Source organism: Protopterus annectens, chromosome 1.part1, assembly GCF_019279795.1.
Source record: "Protopterus annectens isolate FY-2018-M chromosome 1.part1, PAN1.0, whole genome shotgun sequence".
In the NCBI taxonomy this organism is placed as follows: Eukaryota; Metazoa; Chordata; order Ceratodontiformes; family Protopteridae; genus Protopterus; species Protopterus annectens.
Window position 1 is genome coordinate 44,215,572 of NC_056726.1, and position 22,868 is coordinate 44,238,439.

The window sequence follows — 22,868 nt, forward strand, 5'->3', positions numbered from 1 at the left end:
TATTAAAATATCATCTACAAATCTAAAGTATGTGTGGATCAAAGTCTGGAACTCAGAATTAAAGACATAACATTTTTCCCATTCAGCAAGTACCACATTAGCATAAATAGGGGCACATGCTGCTCCCATAGCTAGCCCTAAGGTCTGATGAAAATATTCACCTTCGAAGTAAATGAAATTGTTTGTAGGAACAGTCCCCAACAATATGTGAATCATCAGAACATTCTCTGTTGACATAATTTCTTGTTGAATTAATAACTCATTGAAGAAGTACTGTATTTCAGAATGGGGAATTATAGTAATAGATTCATTACATTAACAGTAACAAACAGTAAAGGTTCTTCAAAATTAATTGACTGCATGTTTTCTAAAAAATGTCAGGAATCCTGTAATATATATGCAGCAGAATTGTCAAAACATTTCTTACATAATCTGTCTATATATTTCTCTGACGGTTCTATTTTAGACCCCTTCCCATTAACTATATGTCTATTGGGGGGGGGGGTCTATTTGATTTTTGTGTATATTTGGTATCCCAAATAGGGCAGAGATCAAGGGTTTGGATATTGTTAAGTAGTTTGGATTAATAAGTCACCTAACATCACATATATCTTACTAGTGCCTTTTTAGGCAAGGTTCAAATGACAAATTCACCACCATAACAGGTACAAGCAAGCAAAATCTGAGGGTTATGCTACTCAATGCTAGAAGTCTAAACCTCAAAATGCATTCACTTGAGGCACTCCTTAAAATGGAGAACATCGACATCTGTGCAGTGACAGAGACCTGGTTCAAAGCTCCAGAGAGCACTCCTGCATTACCAGGCTATAATTCATACCACACCTTTCGGCCACCTAACTCGGACTGAAACACTAAAGGTGGAGGCGTGTCCTTATTCATTAAGGATATCCACACCTTTAAGCTAGTTGCTCAGCATAATGCATCCAAGATTATCCAAGTTCAACTAACTCTGGGCAAGACCGCAATCCAGATTGTAGCTTGCTACAGACCCCCCCCAACCATGCCCCAGGATTCCCACTCCTCTTTTCTTGATACACTGGAAAATATTAGGGTACAACCCAACACCCTAATAATGGGTGATTTCAACTACCCCACCATTAACTGGGAAAACTACTCATGTACCAACTCTTTTGCTCAATGTTTTATGGAATTCATCAATTCCAATGCCTTGGATCAACTTATCCACACCCCCACCAGGGGCAGCAATATCTTAGATTTGGTCAGCACCAACATGGGCGACCAGTGTTCCATACCAGAGGTCAATTCCTCGTTGGTCAGATCCAACCACAAGCTAATCACCCTAGACATCCACATCCTGCTCCTACCCCCCATTAGGAAAAAAAACATAAAAAATTTCTCCAAAGCCAACTTCACGCTTCTTAAGACAGAAGTGTCAAACTTCACGACACCCATGCAGATGGACAATAGAGGTACTACTGCTGAATCCTACACAAATGCACTTTATAAGCACTTACACGAGTGCATGGATCGTGCTATCCCTAACAGAACCAAGATGCTATCCTCCAAAAAAAGGAAGTCAGTCTGGTGGTCTTCTGCCATAAACAAACTCTACAACAGAAGAAAGAAACTGTTGCAAAAAAGAGTAAAATCCCATGATTGGAGGAACTCCCTTGTCCGTCTCAGTAAGAAATTGAGATCCCTCTTAAAATTCTCCAAAGCTAGTTATGAAAAAAAAATCGCCACTGATTCTAAAAACAACTACAAAGCATTCTATAGCTATGTCAAGAATCTCAATGGCAACACTCAGATCTGCTCTGAGTTACAGCACAATGGCACTAAATATACAGAACCAACTGATATTGCCAACATCCTGGCAGACAGGTTCAATGCTAACTTTACCCCCCTCTCACCCCCTAAAGGGCCCATCTATATACCGGAAGAATGCAAAGTTCCTGTAATCTCGGCTGCACAGCTTAAAAACCTCACTCTCCAAAGCCAAGAACACAGCATCTATGGGACCTGACAAAATCCCATGCTGCCTTCTACACGAACTACAGAATGAACTGGCACCCCACCTAAGTAACATGTTCAGTCATAGCCTCACCTCAGGCTTTGTGCCCATTGAATGGCGCACCACGACAGTTATCCCACTCCACAAAGGGGGAGCCACGACAGACCCTGGGTACTACTGCCCCATTAGCCTGACAAGTCTGGTCTGCAAGGCCATGGAACGTATCATCATGGAACTCATAAACAAAGACATTGGAGATCTCCAAACTCTGGACCCCACACAGTTCGGGTTTGTAAAAGGCAGATCATGTCTCCTAAACCTGATAGACTTCTTTGAAGCAGTCACCAAAGCCACAGATGAGGGTAAGGTGGTTCACACAGACTATCTAGATCTCACCAAGGCGTTCGACACCATCCCCCACTCTGGAATTATAGATAAACTCACTAAACTAGGTATAAATCCCTATGTCACAAGATAGGTTGCCAACTGGCTTACTGACAGAACCAGACTGTGAAAGTAGCAGACTCCAAATCAAACATCAGACCAGTGACAAGTGGAGTACCACAGGGTTCAGTCCTGGGTCCTCTCCTGTTTGGTATCTACTTCTCTGAAGTACAGGCTAACACAGAAGGTCTTTGGCTAACAAAGTTCGCAGATGACTGCTAACTAGGAGCCATAATCAAAACTCTTAATGATGTGGACATCCTACAAAAGGGCCTCACTGAGACAGATGCCTGGTGTCAAAACCATGACCTCAAGCTCAATGCCAAAAAGTGCATTGTCATCCCCTTTGGAAAAAACTCTGCACCCATGAACTACCACATAGGTGGTAGTCTACATAACACCGAAAGTGTGATAAGAGGCCTTGGGACACAGGTGGACACTAGTCTTTCCTTTGATAATCACATCACCACAGTGGTTAGGAAATCCTTCTACATGGCACACCTCATCACAAAAGGTTTCTCATCCAGAAAAAAAGAGGTCACTCATTAGACCCATTATAGAGTACAACGCTCCTTTTGGTATGTACCTCACAAGACATCTACAACAACTGGAAAGGCCACAGAAATACCTCACAAAGAGGATTACTGGCCTCAAACAGATGCCCTATGCAGACCGTCTCAAAAAACTCCAGCTTTACTCCGTCGCATATCGCCTACTCAGAGGCGATCTCTGCCTAACATACAAAGCTATGTCAAACCCAGAGCTGTTGGACATGCTCCACTTAAAGAAATCCCAATCCCTCCGAGCTGCACGCTCTAGGGACCTAAACCCTGTCACCACAATAAACAGGACATGCTGGAGGGATAGATTCCTGTTCCAGACACTTCCCATACTCTGGAACAGACTACCTATCTATGTCAAACAGAGCTCCTCATTAGCACTCTTCAAGAAAAATCTTGATGATTGGATGGGTAATAGGAAATTCACCCCAGGGATCACTTCTGTGACTCTGCTCGACAGTGGCACAGGAAAATAATTTTCTTGGGTGGCGAAAGCCAGGGTACCTTTCTGGCTAGGCTTGTACAGGCCCTAGGGCCAATAGCCTAGTACCTACCAATGAACCTATGTTAATTTCATTTTTAAATACCCTCTTATATCTAGTTTCATCTGATAATAGGTCATACATCTTTAAAGAATAATCAAGAGTATTCATAACAACTATCCCCTCTATTCTTAACTGGTTTCATTATTCTTAAAGTTCTGTCCGTCGTTATGAAGTTTAAGAACTCTCTCTTCTCCATAGACAAAATATCTATAAATTTTCCCCAACCACATGCAGTTGTCTAAATTTGTTTTCACTTATTCTTTGAAAAGTAGAGGCAAGCATATTAGATGGGGATAAAAATGCATTTTTCCCTTAACACTTACTTCGTGGATAGAATGAGTCATACTGGAAAAAAAATAAACATATGTTTAACTGTCTAGTGTACAATTCCAATTGAATTAAAAGTTTCACAATATCCTCCCTAAAACTGGGAATAAACTGAAAGTATTTTTGAAATAAGGACACTACTCTTTCAGTTAAAGAAAAGTTGGATAAATTAAATATTTTAAAATCATCACTGTTCGATGTATTGAATTGTCCTTTACATCCACAATTACAGCGGGCTATTGTGACAGCAGGAGCTAAAACCTCTTCCCCCTCCCTCAGCCATGCTGTCATCTGTTGGGAGGGTTGGTCTTCCTCTGGCGTGAAGATGATTCTTCCTTCTTCACAATTCTGTCAGAATGTCTCATCTGTGGTTCTTTCCACCAGGCCATCATCAGGATGTCCTGGAGCAAAGTTAATATTACAATTCAAATTGTACAAATTGTTGTGTACACATCCATTAGCCATTGTATGCAATGAACGAAGAGGTTTAGGGTAGGCACTCCTATTTTAATATTCACATCTATCCCTAAGTAATTTTTGACACTTTCATTCCTTATTATGTTTAATCATACTGTCCAGTTTTGAAAATACACTGTTATATTCATCTCTAAGAGTGTTAAAAATAAGGTCAGAACAAATGGCATTTTTTAATTCTTTCAACTCAATACATACTGAATTAATCCTTCTCTCATTGTCTTTCATTAAGAGTTCTATAACTTTTAATCCAGTAGAATCAAGTAATTCCAATAATTCATTATGTAAAATGGAATTTTCTACCAGACCAAAAGAGTAAATTCCCCAATTCCCAATGTACTGTGACCTACACAAAATTGCTTCAAAGGGGAATTTACTCTGTTCCCCACTGCAGTGCAATCTCAGAGTTGGTATACATAATTGCAGGGAGTGTGGGGGCACAGGAGGGCTTCACCCCCCCCTGCAAAAAGTTATTTTTTTTATTTCGAGTTTTTAGAAAATCAATCATATGTTCTCGACCAAATGAATTTCGAGTTTCTGAAAACTCAATGAAATAATATAAACCTCAGAGATCACATAATAGACTGTTATACAATTCAGAAAACACTTGCAAATGGGGAACGATTTCCACTTAGTCATCAGGTATGGTGCAACAATGCAAATAATAGGCACTGGAAAAGTCTGCAAGTTGCAAAGCCCTAACCAAAGGAGTAAGAGATCACAATACTCTCGAGAAACAAGGGATTACAAGTACAAGCTAACCTCAGCAAAGTACATAAACATCTTGACTGCTCACCACAACTGACATGTTGTTCAGCATAAAACAGTAGAATAATAGCAATGGTATATATGTTGCTAAAAGCTATAAAGTCAGTCATAATACTACTGTGGTTAAATGCTACAAAGTGCAAAGTACAGTAGAATACCATCTACAGTAGCACAGAAAGTCAGTCACATACACTGCAACACAGTGATTACACAATCTCCAGCACTGGAAGTTCAGGTACAACCAGATTGTTATGTTTAAATACGGGTTCACTACATAATCTCGAAATTTTGAAATATCGAATTTCAAAATCTCGAGACCTTATAGTGGAAACACCTAAATACCGAAAGACCAGAAGTGCGAATTTCAAAATCCCGAACACTACACTAAACATACACCACACACATACACATACACACACCATTGCCCAAAACACAAACACACAAACTTACATTACATACAAGGAGGGGGCAAGCCTCCCTGCACCCCTCAGTTAAATATTCTAACTCCAAGGTCGCACTACACAGACAAACACATGGAAACACCACCACACACCTACATTCCCCTCACACACACACATCACAGTTACAACGCACACACACACGCACACACACACACACACACACACACACACACACACACACACACACACACTAAAGCCCCTAACCAACACACAAACATAGATACTTAGCTGACCTTCCACCTATCCATTCACAAAACGCAATACCAGAAGCACTACTACTTCAACATCTCTGAACTTCGGGATTTTGAAATTCGCGCTTCTGGTATTTCGGTATTTAGGGGTTTCAGCTATATGGTCTCGAGATTTTGAAATTCAATATTTCAAAATTATGTAGTGAATCCTTAAATACATGTAAAATAGACGTGGACCATAACCATGGCCAATGAGCAAGAATTGTCTGTGAATAACTCCTTTCAATGTAGCAGACAGAATACTGCTTTGCTATCACAACTGTGACACAACATACATGTCTACAGTACACGTAGTAGTAACCAAATACGGGGTACCATGTGCATTACATACTTATGCTATGGGCACACATCCATAGACCTCAGCATTTCTGCTGTTGTCTATATATTTGCTAATATAGCATGTCCCTGCTGGGAGCAACTTCAACCGTATCCCCAAAGTACAACACCCCCAAGTGATGTGCAGCCCTTCATCTTTAAAGGAGTTAATTCTGAGAGCCTACCTGATTCACTGACTGACATCCCTAGATAAGCATGACCGTGCCTTTATCAGGCAATCCTGCAATAAGTGCACTGTGAACAGGTCATGATGTATGACAGTCCGGTCTCTACGCCGCATGTGTGCACATCTTTTCTACGGTCTTTCTGATACAGACAAATTATAGTTAACCTGTGCTGCCTTTATGCAATCATTGTACTAAACTATAATGTAGATATACCCTAAACCACAATCTGTCCATGATAAATCAAAGTTACATACAGCTTATGCCAAAAGTGATGCAGCAGCAAGTTTCCTTGTGTATGCATGATTAAACAAGTTATACATAGCTTATACAGCAAGTCTGCTACATGACTATAACACTAGTCAAGTAAGCTGCATACAGCTTATGCAACAACTAAGTGAGGTAGGAAAATGCACATTACATGTGCAATTAAACAAATCAATCATCAGGAAATACAGCCCAACAATCAAAAACAAGTATGAAGGATGACAGAAACTCTGAATAAGCAAATAAATATGTAGAGCTGAGCACTGCATAACAGAAAGTAGCAATATCCACCTTTATGAATCACGTTTGTCTCTAGATCTCTTTAAAGCATGATCCAATTGCCCTAGCAAGTCTTTAATACACAGAGTATAAGTTTAACTTCTTAAGACGTTTGCAATATTTTATGTAATTATATCCATTTTTTAATGCAAAATCTCTTTATTTATTCAAGTTGAACATATCCAAGACCACCAGATATTTGCAAAAACCTGAGTCACAGATGTACAGCAACCACATTCTTGAAATCAAAACAAAGGGGTCAGTTGGGTTTGAAATGACATTCAAAACATAAAAAATAAAAACACTGCAAATGTTTCAACCAAATGGAGATTCAGAGAGCATCAAACAACTATATGCAAAGAAAAGAAAAATATTGGAATAGCTACGTGCTTTTGTTCTTTAGTATCTCAGAACTTCATCAGAGCACCCCTAACTAAATATACCAACTCTGGGATCACACCACAGTGGGGAAAAGGACAAATTTCCCCAAATTTCCCCAAGCTGGCCAAGTGCCTCTATTCCCTGTAAAAAATGTGGTAATGTGAAGCTTCGGTTTATAAAACCTTCGGTGATGGTGTCTCGGTAAAGTAATTCTGATTAAGTGTAATTCTGGTCTACTGAGCTAGACCCATATATATATATACATATATATATATATATATATATATATATATATATATATGTACACATACACACACACACACACACACACACACACACACACACACACACAGATACACACAAACACGTGCACCTGTGTCACTCTACAACGCCCACACATATAGCTACTGTGTGTATATATATATATATATATATATATATATATATATATATATATATATATATATATAAACCCACTAGCTTTGGCATAGGAATGGACCTCCTGCCAGCACCCTAGCTGGACTTTTCTCTTAAAAACATTATCACATCAATACTTGGACCTGTGAGGTACAATGTTTTTTTCCTAGTACCTGATGGCTCAACACCAACTCTCCTGTAGGTTTTTACCCACAGGTTCTGCCCAGTATGTTTTTCTTCACTGCTACAACTGTTTTATTTCATGTCAAAAACTTTATTTCTACAGTGTTAAGCAATGGTATGTCTTTGTGAACTATTTTTTTAGTCTCTGCAATAAGCATTTTTTTATCATCATCTGCAGTGCTATACTCTATGTATTTGGTGCTGTTTCTATTGTTTGGTATTTATACATTCGCTAATTTACAGTTTTTGGCTCATACAGTTGTTCTCATTGTTTTTGCCTTTATTTTTATGGTTCATATTGAACAGGCTCCTAGTTACAAGGCTCAGATGACCTTTCTGCTTATAAGTTATTACTGTTTTGCCTGACATTGGTGTGTGACCTGTAACCTAGTTTTCAATAGCTTTACCTTGGCTTTGCATGACTCCTAGTTTCACTTATCTATCCATCTTATTGGGTACAGGATGTTTTGACCCCGGCCATTTTGAACCCAGATAATTTGGCCCCAGTATTAACATTATTAACATTAGTAGCATTAATGGATTACAAAATTACAGCTTAAAAAAAAAATCTAAAATTCAAATAAAAAAAGCCTGCAAGTCCAGCATTGGCTTAAAATTCATACATTAGCATTATAGAATTACTTCTACATCTTCAAGGCTGGCACCAACATTACAAACTAGCAAAGCATCCAAGAAAAAATATTTTCTTAAATGTCCCCGACTGTAGCTCAGAACTCCCCCTAAAATCTAAAACTTTTTAGAAAAAAAGTAGAGGCTTACAGTCACCAAATTATGACAGTCAATAACATTTTTTTATCCAATGTGCGGATGCTCGCACAACCTTATAAAGACACTTATGAAAGCATTTTGTTAGCGATACAAAGAAACATACCACATAAACTGTTAAATTAAACATGCCACATAAACTGTTAAATTAAACATGCCACATAAACTGTTAAATTAAACATGCCACATAAACTGTTAAATTAAACGTACCACATAAACTGTTAAATTAAACGTACCACATAAACTGTTAAATTAAACGTACCACATAAACTGTTAAATTAAACGTACCACATAAACTGTTAAATTAAATGTACCACATAAACTATTGAGTGATTATCTTCCCAGAAAAAAGTCTTAGTTTAGTTTTCTTAAAACAGTATTTTGACACGTAAGGCAGGAAGCATAGTCATTACATTAAAGTTTCATCACGGCAAAATAGAAAAATTTAGCTACTGCCACCTACTGGTTCCCATTTCTTAATGGGCCACCTTAAAATGCTAAATAGTGTGTTAACTTCCTGATTAAAATTCAAAACTGATTTCATTTTAAACATGTTAAAACTTTTATTAATTAAATTCATATTAACATATTAAATAATAGATTAAATAAATTAACATTACACATTTAAAAAAATTAAATAATATATTAAATTATTTAAAAATCTTGATTAAAATATTAAATTTAATTGAAAAACTGTTTATTTAATTTTTGTGTGGTTTATTATTTATTTATTACAAAAAATGCTTTTATTAAATTTTATTTAGGTCAAACATTCCAGGGTCAAACCATCCGGGATTAAACTGTCCAATACATATTCTCACAGACAATAAATGTAAATTTAAATATGAAAGTGTATACAATTGCATTAGGGTTGACTTGTCCAGGGTCAAACTGTCCTGCTTCCATTTTATTTCACCATTATATTTTTTATGCTATAGGTTTCTTATACTGTGTACTATATTTCCTACATATGAAGACGTCTCAGCTAAGGCTGGAGAAGAAAGAGCCTTTTATATGTTCATAGGTTCATAGGTAAGTACGAGGCTAGCTGCCTTTGACGACAATTTTAAACCTCGCCAGTTTCCCTTTTTGTACTCAAATTAACCTATTTCATTTGGTTAGAGATTGGCCTTATCCATCCCATGTTCAATGATTATATATTAACCCTAATGAGACTAAATGGGATTAGAAAACAGATAATGTAAGGGAACCCATGCATGGGAATGGGATAAAGCATTTAGGAGCTGCCTCTGTCCATTAGTAATACAGGGGCCAGTCCTTTGATAAATTTTCTATTTCCCATCCATAGATTCAAGTTGCACTTAAAATGAACAGAGATGAATTTTGTTGTATGCGGCTGGACAGTCTGTTCCAGAGCAGCTGTATCCTCTGCGAGATGTGCATGTCCCTCCAAACCATTCTGTTGCTGTTACAGAAGAGGTTTAGATCCCTAGACTGAGTATTTCTGATGCCATTTGACTTGCTGATGTGCAGTAACTTCATCATTATTGGGTCTGAGGATGTCTTGTATGCTAGACACTTGTCACCTGTTGGCACCTGTTGGCAGTCTGTAGGATACCAAGTATAGTGACAGAGCTTTGAGTTGTTCCATGTAGGACATGTTGTTTAGGGATTGCATCCATTTAGTAAGGTATCTTTGAGGGTGTTGCCGTTGTTGCATGTGTCTGGACAGATACATGCCAAAGGAGACATTATATTCAATGAATGCCCTAATAACGGCTAAGTAAATGAACATTTCCATTACTAGTATGGGGGGGGGGGGGCAGCAAGCTAACTGATCACCTTTCCTCTTTATTATGAAAAAGCAGAATTTTGACAATTAACTCACACTACTAAGCCCATGGCCTAAACATGGAAATTATCTTTGTCAATGCACTATGATCAAGTACAGTGCCTTCTCTTAGTTTGCATTCCAACAATAAAACCTCCTCTAGTCAATCATAGTAGACAGATTCTCTTTCACAACAGGCACTTGTTTTTTTAGACAATTTTTATAGAAACCTCTGTGTTTTATATGAAAAATTAACTGTATCAGATACAGTCCTAGCTGTACAAGATGAAAGCACTCCTCCAAAGTTATATTTTTGTACTACTGGATTTATTAAAGTTTAGCATAAAGCATTCAGTTTCAGTCTGCTCTACATGTATTTTTACATTGCATATTTACAAACCTAACTTTTGCTATAAAAGGACCCTGTCCCTCAAAAAATTACTAGAACTCAGACCCACACCAGCACTCTAACTCCCATACTACACCAGGCACCCTCCCCTGTGGGCAATGCAGCTGTTGTCAATACATCAAGAAAGGTAGCAGCGTGGAAGTAGCCAATAGAGCCCTACCAATCATTCCATAACAGCTTCAACTGCAAAACTACCAGCGTGGTGTACTTAGGGAAATGCAAACATTGCCAAAGTTTCTACTTAGGTATGACCACACGTAGACTTAGTGACAGAATCACAGAACACTACCAAGCAACACGGCGCACTAACCCCACTAAGGCACTAGCCAAACATATAACCCAATGCAACATCCCCCTTATTTGAATTCCTAGTACTAGAACAAGTCCAGACATTTAGCGGAGAGTCCAGCACCCTCCCCCCCCAGGAAGTCAGAGAACTGAAATGGCAAATAGAACTGAGGGTAGACACAGTCCCAGGACTTAGTGGGAGTCTCACTATTAAGTGCATGCTGAAATGGATCAGATAACCTGGTGGGAGTTTAGTTACTAGCAGGCATGACATTATTACATCATGTAGCACATTTGCATAACAGTACAAATAAGATCGTTGGAATGCTCAGTATTAGATTTCTGATGAAGTTCGATTTGGTTACACAATAAACTAGCGAACGAAAGCGCTCAAATCTTACCCGGGCTCTTGTGTGTTCTTGTCATCAGATATACCAGGATTTTTTTCTTTCCACAGTTGTTTTTACCTGGTAATAGTATATATACACACACACACACACACACACACACACACACACACACACACACACACACACACACACACACACCTACATGCATACATATAATAGTTGAAAAAGGAGTAGATAATTAGAGCATCACTTTATAAACAATGCACACTGGCATTCATTTGCTCAAAACCTTGACTCATAGATTTGCTAAAGTACTTGCACAACAGGTACCTACAACTTTACTTAGGGATACAGTAATACGTATCTGTAGTCAATAACAGACAAATCAAGCTGCAAATATGTGGTCTGCAAATAAGTACATTTGATGGGTATTGTCTTCTCAGAAGACATATCCAGAAACACCAATACTTCTTATATGTATTTATTTAACACTTCTTTACCAGGAAAGTCTGACTTGGAACGAGACAATTTTCAGAGGACGCTCAGGGAGAAACACTCCAGACGCATATCTTTTCATATTTATATATTTATGATTGTGCCAGTGAAACAGAATGATCTGAAAATGAATTAAACAGTAATGTACAGTTTGCTAATGTCTACAGTGAAATTCCAGTAGAACAGTCTTACAACAATTTTCAAGAATTCTTTTCTACTGTTTAACATATATGTGTACAAATCTGACCCTACTGAAACAGAGAAAATCAGCGCTGGCCAGTCTATGCATACTCAGTGAAGTAAAAACATTCAAAAATAACTGTACAGTATTTATAAAGAACAGATCAACTTACTTAATGGAAGGCCTACAGATGGCTTTAAAACTCATATGTAGCTTAATTATAAATTCTCTATTTAACATTTGTTAACCAGGAAAGTCTGACTTAGAACGAAGCCAATTTTCAGCAGTGGCCCGGGGATAAACTCTCCAGATGTATGTTTTTGTAACGTGGGAGGAAACTGGAGTACCCGGAGAAAACCCACACGAACAGAGGGAGGACATGCAGACTCTGTACAGAGGGCACTCCAGCCGAGAATCGAACTGGAGAACCCCTTGCAGTGAGACAATAACGCTACCGCTGCACCACTACACTGTACTTTACTCATCAGTTTTAAATGTAAAATAAAGTGCCAGAGTCTGGAAGTAATATTTGTGAAGAAAACAATAACATGCCTAATAATACAATATAACAGCTCATACATGTGAATACGTGTAGGAATTCCAGAGCTGATTGAGCAATCTAAGCTACTGTAAGGTCACACAAAACACATACACATAAACTTGTGCAGTGACACATGCGCATAGAGTACACATACACACAAACACACACGTGTATACATGAAAAGCTGAAAAGCAATAATGTCAGCCCAAGAAGAAGGTCTCATGTTTTCCAGAACTTCAGTAAATACTACTTTTTAGCATTTAATTAAGTTGGCTCAATATTTTTGTTAAGTATTCAACAACAAACTTAAATTATTAGTTGCAAAGATACAGTGTAACGTTCATGACCCTCTTCACTCTGATGTACGATCCGTCTCTAGTAAATGTTGCCAAGACTTCAGACTAAATTCAGGCCACAGTAGGAAAGAAGTCTAAAAATGGTGAGATCACAGACCACATTAACCACAATGGCAATAAAATTAAGTCATAAAGACAGAAACTACTAATGCACCTCCTGTTTTACATTTATAAATGATCATGATGAGGATCTAAACCACTGAACCAAAAGTGTAACTTTTACAAGGACATTCTTTTCTGAACATGCCAGCAACATCACATCGCTACATTAAAGATAGAAGATTCTGATTCTTTGCACTGTATATCATACAAATGAAGGATACCAAAAATATCTTAGATACAGACCTGAAAGCAGAAGCCAGATGTACCATGGGGTCATTTATTCCAACACCAGAGACGACAGAGTTTAATCTTTGGTTTTCATATTCTGTCATACAGACATCAAAAATGTATATCTGTCAAAGGAATACATACGCAAAATGGTTTGAAATGAATATGACAACATTCTGAGTATTACATCTCTATGTTTATCACGTTTGCTACAAGAAAGGGACTTTTTATTTTCAAATGTGTGCAAGAAGGAAATGAAAACGGAGTTTAAACCAAGGTATAATCTAGAATGGGTGTGGTTCTCATAATAAAAGCCACAAAAAGGCTTCCAGCATACAGAAATTTAAAACAAGCAATGCTAGCAAATTAGCAAAGAATCACAAAAAAATAAACATATATCGATTTTTTCATACACTAAAACACTACAACAAATCACTGTTAAGTAAGTTTGACTATAAATGACTTATCTGACTATAAATGACTTAGCATGTGTCTTGCCAATTAAAAATATAAAGAAGACACCATGTTTTATGTTCCAGTTTTTACATCTATACAGCGCACTCCAATTCACAGTGTTAAAACACTCTTCAGACTATAAGAAAAATGATACTTTTTAGTGTGATACAATCATACATGTGCATAATGTCAGCTTTTCTGAACATTTCTGTTTAAACAGCATATTTATAAACAAGTTTAGCAAGTGATGCTTCAAGAAATGGCATAAACCATACAGAAAGGATTCTAGTAAAAAATGTGCATCCATCTATGGTGTGTGTGTGTGTTTCTGTTTTTATTAAAGTACCCATTATGTAATCCTAAAAATTCTATTTTTCTTGTGGAGTCTCTGCAATGGCTGGCTAGACCACAGCCCCAGATGTGCTCTCCTCTACGTATCTTAGCATGTTATCAAATTACATTCAATTCCCATCATGGGCAATGACTTCTAGACAGGGGGGTTGTAGAACTGTATTATTTGTAACCAGAAAATAGTAATGTTGGTCACTGGTCCAGATGTACAGTGTCTGGGCATTGATCAAAACTGCCTAGTATGTGGGGCTGTTTTTTTTTTTTTTTAATTCTGGCTGGCATAGGATCAAATAGGGAGGAAGAAGCAGAGAAAAGTTGTGGGTATGGCCTCTGGGCTTTAGCAGACTGACTTCTAATAGTCAGTGGAGGCCATTTCTCCTAGTCAGAACATACTCAGTGCAGGTGATATATTAAATAGAATGTCCCTGTAACATCACTTCATACCTGCATCATCCAGGTGGAAAAGACTGAAAAAGGACAAAGATGAAGCCTTCCAAAGGAGCAAGCCAGGACCACTTCCTCAATATAAGTATGGCTTAATAAGTCAATTCTGAATGAGACATGCTCACAGAAGCCTTCCTGACACTGGTTTTATGTTTGATGCTCATACCAGAAAACAGGAGGTAAAAAAGTCAACATTTTCATAAATGGGAGACTGAGAAGACCAAGTCCAGAAAGGTCTCTAAAATTAGGCATGGGGCTGTGTGGGCATGTAGCTTTCTAAAAAGTGCGATTTGCTTGGCCTTTTCTGTTCTAAGAGCTCCAGATGATTATATGTGCCCAAGTGCTTTATTCAGTAACAATTGCATAATTCCTCTTTCAGATCAATGACTTATGAGCTATATTGTTCCTTATACCATGAAGTGATTACTTCTGCCTGTATACTAATGTTTTTAATGGCATTCATGTACCTATGCTTTGCTACCTCTGTAGTATCACTGCACTGTAAAATTTACTTAGGGTGCATTTTGTGTATTTACATCAGTCTGAGCATGAAATAGTTCCTCTTGGATGAGTGTTCTATCCCAGTTAACAAATATAAATAAATAAATAACATATGTATGTACAACGCCCATTATGTTTTTGATCTCTTCATGTTTTGTTACAGGGTTTATGAATCAACAATTCTTTTGGTGAAGGGTTATATCCAAAAAACACATTTTACAGTCTGCCCTTCTTCCTTATCTCCATGCTGTGTTACTTTAGAAACTTTCACCACTTACTTTCAGCTATGTATCCATGTGACACTCTAATGCCATTAAAAAATCTAAGTTTATAGAAAATAAGAGTTGCTCCAAGGTCCCTACAGCAATGATAGTCAATGCTGTATATACCAATGTCCACACACACTGGTATTCAGTGCACCCTACCAGCTCTCATATGGTGTCTCTGTCCATACCACTATGGTCAGCTATGCACCATCTTGGAGGTGATGTTATGTTAGGCATATTCAAATCTGTGTACAGTATACAAGGAGATACCTTGCATTGCTGTGCACACTGGGTACAAGTTTGGCCCCCTTGCATTGCTGTGCACACTGGGTACAAGTTTGGCCCCCTTGCATTGCTGTGCACACTGGGTACAAGTTTGGCCCCTAACAAATATAGCCTCACTGTTGCAGATGCTACTGCTAGCATTTTAATAAATATCTCTCCCCCTAGCCACTGGGAAATGAATGTGTACAAATTTTCTGCCTGAAGCAATGTGCAATTTTTATAAGATTCTGAATCACTCTACCATGTTGATTATACTTATCTGCATTCACATGTGATCTCATTAGCATAATGTCACTCTCTTCTAAGCCGTTGTATGGTCATTTGCGTATGATGTTTTCTCAGGGTACATCAGTTGCACTATGTCTCTGAACTGGTCTCATAATGAGTTTTGCCATACACCATGGTATTTTGTGTTGTTATTTTTGCTAACTGTTTCTAAATCCCAGCAATAGTTCCTTAATCGTGTAGCACAACATGTCATGTATCACATGAGCTAGACCACTACATATTCCAGTTATCCATTTTGTGACGTTGTTACTTTGACTCACTGATTCCCATTCATTCTGTTAGGATGGAGTAATTATGCTGTTTGCTTTGGTTGTTTTTTGGGAAATGTTTTCAGGTAGTTTTCATAGGTTTGTATGAAGGGCAGTCTTGTGGATAGTTTCCCCTCTTCTTCAGAGGTGATTTTAAACATATTTTATAAGGTGTCCCGGTTAACAAATGTAAAATGAATAAATAAATATTAGGTACATACTTGTATAGTGAGAGAGAGGTATATTAACATTTGTTAATTTATGGTTTAATACTTGTGTTTTACTTTATTTTTATTATGTTTAACTTTTTTGTAAAGCTAATGTTAGATCTGGGTTTTATCAGGGATCGTTTAGATGATAGCATTTCTTTTAGGGAGGGTCATATTTACTTTTAGTGCATGATGTGTGCAGTTTGACTGTTTTACTGATTTTGATTGATGTGCTTGTCTTAACTTGGATGACATGGGGTTTTAGAGAAGGATTTCTGAAAGTCTGTGAATTTATGACACGCACAGAATGTAAACATATGTTGATGATACACACATGGTGAAAAATGATTTATTACACCCTGATACACAAGAATGTCATTAGGATATGCGTGTCTGTTTGTGCACATGCACAAGCACATTTTTAACAACTTAATCCCTTAATATGACTAGGGCAGACAGGCACTACCTTACGTAGCTCCATTTCTACTGTCCTGAGACTTACAAATAAGCTTTATGTTGTGAAGGGGTACGTTTCATTACCTAACCCTTCTCTATCCCTTTACCTAAATGGATCTCTGCTACAATGGCAATAGGAAGAACACAACACATATAAACAATCTTTCAGCCTCAATGAATACTATAATAGCTAAAAAAACAAGGTCACTTTGTTCTGTACCCAGTGAGTCTGGTATCATTTCTGGAAATGTGCAACAAAAGATACCATACATTTTTCTTTAAGTGACCTTAAGCCATGCAAACTTGAAGTGTTATGCAGGGCACTAATTTTTGTGCCATACACATAGTATATTGAAACAGGACATGTAGTCTCTTGTGATTACCTGTTCTATCTAAATACAGCAATCAAAGATGATTGGCACATACGGGTTGGTTTTATACTGCATACAGGGAAAGCTCCGAACATAAATGTTTACCTTCACCGCGAGTGTTAAACTACTAATTAGCAAGAGAATGCTACTGCTACATAAATGTAGCTGAAAATCCTTTCAAGTTTTGCTTTCATTTTTATGGGTTTAGTTTATGAAGCTGGCAACTAGCTTAGCAGTGCCAAATGTAATCACGCTGAGCACATTAGAAAGGTTTACTACAAAGCACTATAAAGACTGAGCTTTATGATAGCATTGCAGCTTATGTCTTACACAGAACTACAAATTCTTTATTCAGACTTAAGAAAACTGAATTCTACATTTAATTAAAATCAAATTATTTTAAGTAGGACAGTATGACTTCATCATACGTGAATCTGCTTGGTATCAGACAGAAGTAATAAACTTGCGCGTTAGACATATGATATGCTTCTATGTAGATAAGTCATTTTAAAGCTACATCCTGTCTTTTGTCTTGATTGTCTTGAAATTATCAAAATTATAGTCCTAATTGCTGCCTTGGGAATTGAAGGTCTTCATTTCAGGCTTAGAAGAGAATGTAGCTCATTTTTGCCTTTTAAGTTCCAAACAATCTTGACTTTATTATTTACAGCTGCGGCTAATTCTTACAAAGTGTTGGGTACAGCATTGTTAAGTTAAATTACAGACTCTCGCATGAACTTTTTCTCCCTTCTTCCTTTACACTTATAGCCGGTTTTACTGTACATAAAAATATTACTTTATTAAAATGACCATACTCATTTTCAATGCAGGCCTCCATAAAGATGCACATAGTAACTGGTCAGTCTTTTTACACCGATGGTACAGGTTTTAATTTAAAGTTATAGCTCATAGGATCTAACAGCAAGCAAATACCTTTTCTAACTTCTACATGCTCATGTGAAGACAGGGTATGACAATTCAAACAACAAGGTTAATAACAAAACATTTAAAAAGGAAGAAAAAAATCTAGCTAAAACAAAATGAAATGACACACCAAAGAAATCTACTACTTTTGCTAAGAAATCCACAAGTTTTCATAGCACAACTCCACATCAGGTCTACATACCCATAAATATAGGAATTGTGCTACTTAAACACATATTACACACACACACACACACACACACACACACACACACACACACACACACACACACACACACACACACACACACACGGCCTGCATTGCTGTTTGAAAAATAGTAATTTTTTACATGAATTAGTACACAGGGTGCCACTCACAAGGCAAGGATATAACTATATGTAGGGCCATTTTTATTACAGCAGGACAGAAGGACTGCTTCTTAAAGCTTGGTAAGGTTGGGAAGCTCTCTGGGGTGGCACGCATCAGGTCAAAGACGAGTGCAGTTAAGAAGACAGAGAGTGCAGTCACAAAGACCAGTTAAACAACATTGCTTCCAGCACTTTTGTGTAGGGCTAATATTACTGACACGCATTGCTGAGCCCAACTAACACGAGCTGACTTTGATCCTACCAAAGTGCAGGAATGCAGCTTAGCTTCCAAGTTACCGATCTTCTTGTCCATGGCTAATAAAGCAACAGGAAAATAAATTTCACTACAGCCACTGAAAAAAAGAAGCTCAGTACTGGGACATTGCCCAAACACCTGTCACCCTACTAAATCAAAGTCTGCTTTAAATGGTTAGTAGAATGATCACCAGAGAACAGAGAAGGACCACTGTAAGCAGGGTCAGTAACAGACATGCTGAAGATCTGAAGAACAGTTAGAGCAACTCACCGTCTCTGATTTTTTTTTCCATTTAGTTATACTCTATTAATTTTTACTTCATCCCCATCTCCTTCTGATGCTTATTTAGCAATATTTTCTCCATGAGAAATATTACCTAACACATATCTTGAAAAATCATTCTTCCAGTGGAAAAGGCTTACAAGCCTTTATTTCTTACTTTTACCTTGAATGAGAAAGCATAGAGCTCTCCTCCCCGCCTCCTCTTTAAGGTGAGTTTAAGAGATCATAAGCTGAGCAGGTGAAGATATGATGCTGATGCTGTGGGGTAAAATAAGTAAGGCTCTCCTAGCAGGGCATGCACCAAAACTTGTTTTGTCATATGCATCTCACTTGCATGTCAAGGATTTATCCTCTGGTATCCATGATAAATAAAAAACTTGAAGAAAAACTTGGAATAATAATGTGAATTTATGCTTGATCTGTCAAGTGGTTCTAAAAGGAAGAAAGACAGACTGCCCCTTTTATGCTGCTACATATAAAACTAAATCAATTGTAGGACTGTGAATGGTTGTAGTCCAATAACTAACACTGTAGCACAGTGTTTTTAACACTAACTGAAGAAGCCAAGAATGAACCACACAGTACAGTGCAGATGTGTTAGGGACTTACCATAATTGCAGATGTTTATGTTCACTGTTGCAGCAGTGATCACTTTTCTGGATTCTACTACAGAAGGACTGATGTCTGGCCTTACTTCCAGAGCTTTGCATTCTTCCCCTCCTGGTGAGCTGTGTACCTGTCACTTGTATGTCATCACATCACTGGCATAAGGGGGATGTATGCCTGTGCCATCTTTACTTATTTCTAGATGTGGTTCCAACTAGTGGTGAGGTCTGAGACCACAGTATGAAAAGGTACCTGTAAGAACATGGACCCCTTACTAGGATGTGCAACAAAAAGGGATATAATAAGTTGCTTCTCAAGACACTAGATCAACCCAGGGAGAAACCACTAGATCAAACTGGGGAGGGAGCCTTAGATCAACCTGGGGAGAAAGTAGTAGATCACCCGGAGGAGGGAGTCCTAGATCAATCTGGAATGTAAGTACTAGATCAACCTGTGGAAGGAAAGATACCTTTTAAATTTGAAACGGGGATTATACGGATTAAGAATTGGTAGATACCAGCCCAAAATCCAAAGAAGACCTCTCAAGAATGGAAAGGAAAGTAGGGCTGGAGAGAGACAAATATTACCGCCAATATTGGACATACTCATACAGCTACATCTAAGATATGTTCGTAACACAAATGTACTATGGTTACTGCACTGCCCATTATTGCTGCAGAGGTAACTTCTGGGTAAGACACTCACATATTAAAATTTTGAGGTGAATGCAGCTCAAAAGGAGTAGTTAGGGAGATTTCTTGTAAGATGTCTGAGGCAAAACCCACCAGACGATAACCAGATGGTTATGTTTTGAAAAAAATTGAATTGATGACCATGTAGCTGCTTTCCAGGTGGCCTGAGTGTTGACCCCTCTTAGAATGGAAATAGTGGTTACATTGGCTCTAGTAGAATGTGACCTTGGTTACCCTGGAGTAGTTTAGTGATGAAATAAATAGCAGAAGCAGAAAACTTTAGTGCCCACATAGCTCCTTTTTTAAATGGAGTCCAGTTCATTAACATTTTAATGCAACTAACATTTCAGTCCCAAAATCAGATTGCATTAAGGTGGCACAAGTCTAAATAATAAATTGTCTTCTCTTGAGGCACTCCTGCACTTGAAAAACATCCATGCCTGCATATTTCCTGAAACTTGGTTTACATGTAAAAACAGTGGTCTCTCTATACCAGGAGTTGGTGGATTTTAGGCCCAGTGGCAAGCGAGATGGACTCTCCATATCTGCCATGAAATATAATACCAACGGGCAGACTCCTAGAGACTTGCACATAGATCTTCCGGATAAAACTATCTTATTAGCTTGACAAGTGGCCAAAAAAGGGAAGGGGACTGTTGTAGAATCAACAATTGCACAGTCATCCCCAGTGAAACAGTTGGCCCACAGCATAAACCACTGGATGCCACAGTCTGCTGCAAGTGATGGTTGCAAATGGCTCTGAATTCAACATACACTAGGATGAAGTACTGGAAGTTGACAGATGAGAAAGCACACGAGTTCAAGGAAATACACAGGGCTCTATCACCTCAGAAAGAAGAGGAAATAGGTGGAGTGAAAGAAGAATGACAGCACCTCAAAACATCATGTGCTGAGTCTGCCTTTTAACTTAGAACATCTGGCTATGTTTGTGTCAGCTTGTGTGTGGAGCTAAAAACTGGTGGATTGAGTAACTGGCTTGATCCCCATGCTTAACTGTATCTTTCTCTTCCAAGGCTGTGGTTAAAATGTATTACTGTTTATTTTTTAATGCTAAAAGGAAAGGGGAGAGGTTAGGTCAGATCTCCATTTAAATTCCTACCCTTAATGAGTGTGAAGGATTTACAGCAGTTGAGTTTCATGTGTTTCATGTGGTAGATAAGGTGGCAGGAGAGGTAAGAGTTTTCTTTCCTTCTTTAAGTTTACATTATATTAAAGTTGTAAGAAGTTGTGAAGTATTGACAGTTGTTTAAGTGGATTATCAGTTTTCTTCTTGTTTAAATTAGATTGAAACTGTACACTGTGGATGGCATTGGAGAAGATGGGCAGGTAGTGTCTTCTAGATGTTTTAGATAGAAGATTTTTGAAACAATGCTCCTCTCATAGAATATTTGGTGACTGTTTTGGGTAATGAAATATGGATATGTTTGTGCAAAATGCAACAATATTTTAGATGAGTAAGTTTGTGTTTTGTGATGACAGTACTCAGACTATTATTCAGGAAGGTTAATAAAGCGGTACAAATAAATGGTATGAATAGAGTTGTTATGACGACAGTGGGGATTCAGTATGAAACTCCCTTGGCTGGTGAAATTAATATTGGGAATGACAGTAATATGGTGCATTCAAAGACTCTTCCAGAACAGAATCTGGGTTTTAATACTGTAAATTCAGAAACTATATTAAATGGTAATAAAAGATGCTTGGGTGATGGAGATGGGGAAGAGTATGACGTAAATAGCTGGTAAATGATTAAAAAAAGAAGCGCTTTAGGTGGAATGTAGAGATTAATACACTCAGTGATTACACAAAGCAAGTAACAGTTTAAAAGCTCACGTAAAACATGAAGTACCACATATACTTGTGGCTGATTCTTTTCTCAGGAGTGCTAAAATGGTCTTGCTAGACAGAATACAGAGAAAATCACAGTGTCTTGTCTTTGTAGTATTCTATAAGGCATATTAGGTTAGAGCTTGAGAAAGTATTTTTAGGAAGAATGGTAAGACTTATTTACTGGGGCTGGGGAGAATAATGATGTCAGGAAGATGAATGAGGAAGGTTTTAGAATGAAATAAACAACATTATTTCCTTAAGTAAATTGATGGAATTCAGATTAGTTCTTGCATTTTCCCACACTGAAGTTTAATCAAGTGCTACTTAAAGTTGCTAGACAATACAATAATATTTTGAGAAAAATTAGTTTCTTTAGTTCTGTTACTTTTCTTTTTATTTGGGAGGAACTTTACAGAAGTACTCATACACTTTGCAAGTATAATGTGCATTTAAGTCACCAATGCAACATGGTATTTAATTCTATGCTTACTAAGTTGATTAACCCTTTTTTATAAATTATGTGAGGGATATTTCTATCTAACAAAAGTTTAAACATAAGTAAAATGCATTCCTTTCAATGCATGAAGTTTGAATAACTAGCAAGGAGCAATGCATAATAATTATGATGTTATACT

At 37.6% G+C, this 22,868-nt stretch overlaps 1 protein-coding gene across 2 annotated transcripts in view; it reads right to left on the reverse strand.

The window, feature by feature from the left end:
• ARHGEF10 (Rho guanine nucleotide exchange factor 10) overlaps nucleotides 1-22,868 on the reverse strand; it is a 2,254,368-nt gene that overhangs the window by 1,988,433 nt on the left and 243,067 nt on the right. For both annotated transcript variants that reach the window (XM_044073505.1, XM_044073484.1), the window contains exon 2: nucleotides 13,394-13,503. The gene's annotated coding sequence lies outside the window, so the exon portion shown is untranslated. The remainder of the gene's footprint in view (nucleotides 1-13,393; nucleotides 13,504-22,868) is intronic.